This window comes from Phaseolus vulgaris, chromosome 11 (assembly GCF_000499845.2).
Source record: "Phaseolus vulgaris cultivar G19833 chromosome 11, P. vulgaris v2.0, whole genome shotgun sequence".
Taxonomy (NCBI): domain Eukaryota; kingdom Viridiplantae; phylum Streptophyta; class Magnoliopsida; order Fabales; family Fabaceae; genus Phaseolus; species Phaseolus vulgaris.
In genome coordinates, this window is record NC_023749.2 from 20,100,715 (window position 1) to 20,102,382 (window position 1,668).

Below are 1,668 nucleotides of genomic sequence, written 5' to 3' on the forward strand. Positions count from 1 at the left end.
AAGCAAAGTCTGAAATCTCTATGTTCAGACAAGGAGCAAATGAAGTCTTTTGTGATACATGGGAAAGATTTAAGATGATATTGAGAAAATGCCCAAATCATGGGTTTGAAGATATTGCTCAACTGAGCATATTCCTGAATGGTCTCAGATCTGACATAAAGATGCTCCTAGATGCTGCAGCTGGTGGCACAATGATGGCCCTTGATGTAGAACAAGCGACAATAATTATTGATGCATTGGCATCAACTGATTATAAAGCCCAACATGATGGACAAGATCTTCATAATAAAGGGTTGTTAGAAGATGCACTCTTGGCTAAAAATAAGATTCTGACACAGCAGATTGAGCAACTAACTGCACAAATGGCTAAATTGCCCCAACAATTATATGTTGTTCATTCATCTCAAAGTCAAAGTCAGTCAATCAGGTGTGATTTTTGTGGAGATGTTCATCCTAATGGTCACTGTTTTTATCAGAACAATTTACCTGAAGTTGAGGATCCATCCATGCTTGAAAGAATGAATAAAGTTGAAGACGCTCTGACAAAGATTGTGAGCGCGCAGGACAATATTGTGAAAGCGCAGGACAATAGCATGGCCATGATTAGGAGCATAAAGATCCAGATGGGACAACTAACCAAACAAATTGCACAAATTCCAGAGGAACAAAATGGCCAGTTTTCAGTCAATAGCCAAACCAATTCAAAAGAGCATTGCGATAATGTAGTGGCTGAAAAAGAAGAAAAAGATGAGACAAAGGGGAAGAGAGATGAGAAAGAGAGAAGTGAGGAGGAAAAAATAAAGAGGAAAAGTGAAAATAAGGAGAGAGGAGTTCTTGAAAAAGATTTATCATATCCTCATTCTCCTTCAAAAAAAGAGAAGGAAAGAAAATTCTTTGATAAATTGCTCCCTAAAAATTATTTTGCAGGAAATTTGAAGCAAGATTCAACATTTGAAAGATTTCGAAAGAATAGGAGCTATATTGAAGAAAGAAATATAGAGCTGGAGGATGGATACAATGTCATTATTCCAAAAGGCTTGCCTCAAAAATTCAAGGACCCAGGGAGTTTTAACCTTCCCGTGTCTATAGGTGCTTTATTAGTAGCCAATGCTTTATTGGATTTGGGAGCAAGCGTAAATATAATTCCTTTGGCAATGCTGAAGAAAATAGGGGATTTGGAGATTAAACCCACCAAGATGACTTTAAAGTTAGCTGATCAAGTAACAAAGTATCCATATGGTGTGGTTGAAGATGTTCTCGTCAAGGTGGATAAATTCACATTCCCTGTGGATTTTGTTGTGATGGACATGAAAGAAGATGAGGAGGTTCCCTTGATACTTGGAAGACCCTTTATGAAGACTGCTAGAATCATAGTTGATGTCGACAAAGGAGAACTTCAAGTTAGAACTCAAGATGAGGAGCTAACTTTAAATCATTTTTATGGTCATAAAAATTTTAATGCAGGGGAAGAATGTGTACAGAATGATGCAACAAAGAGAGTTGTCCATCTTGAAATAAACAGGCGTCAAGCTAGATGACGTTAAACGAGTGCTTACTGGGAGGCAACCCACCCAGTCCACATTTTAGTTTTATGTTGTTTTATTACCTTTGCTGATTTTATTTAAAATAAAAAATAAAAGTAAATAAGAATAATAAAAAAAAAATCCT

At 36.6% G+C, this 1,668-nt stretch overlaps 1 pseudogene; it reads right to left on the minus strand.

The window, feature by feature from the left end:
* Positions 1–106, minus strand: LOC137811497 (small nucleolar RNA R71; annotated as a pseudogene).
* Between the last annotated feature and the right edge of the window lie 1,562 nt (positions 107–1,668).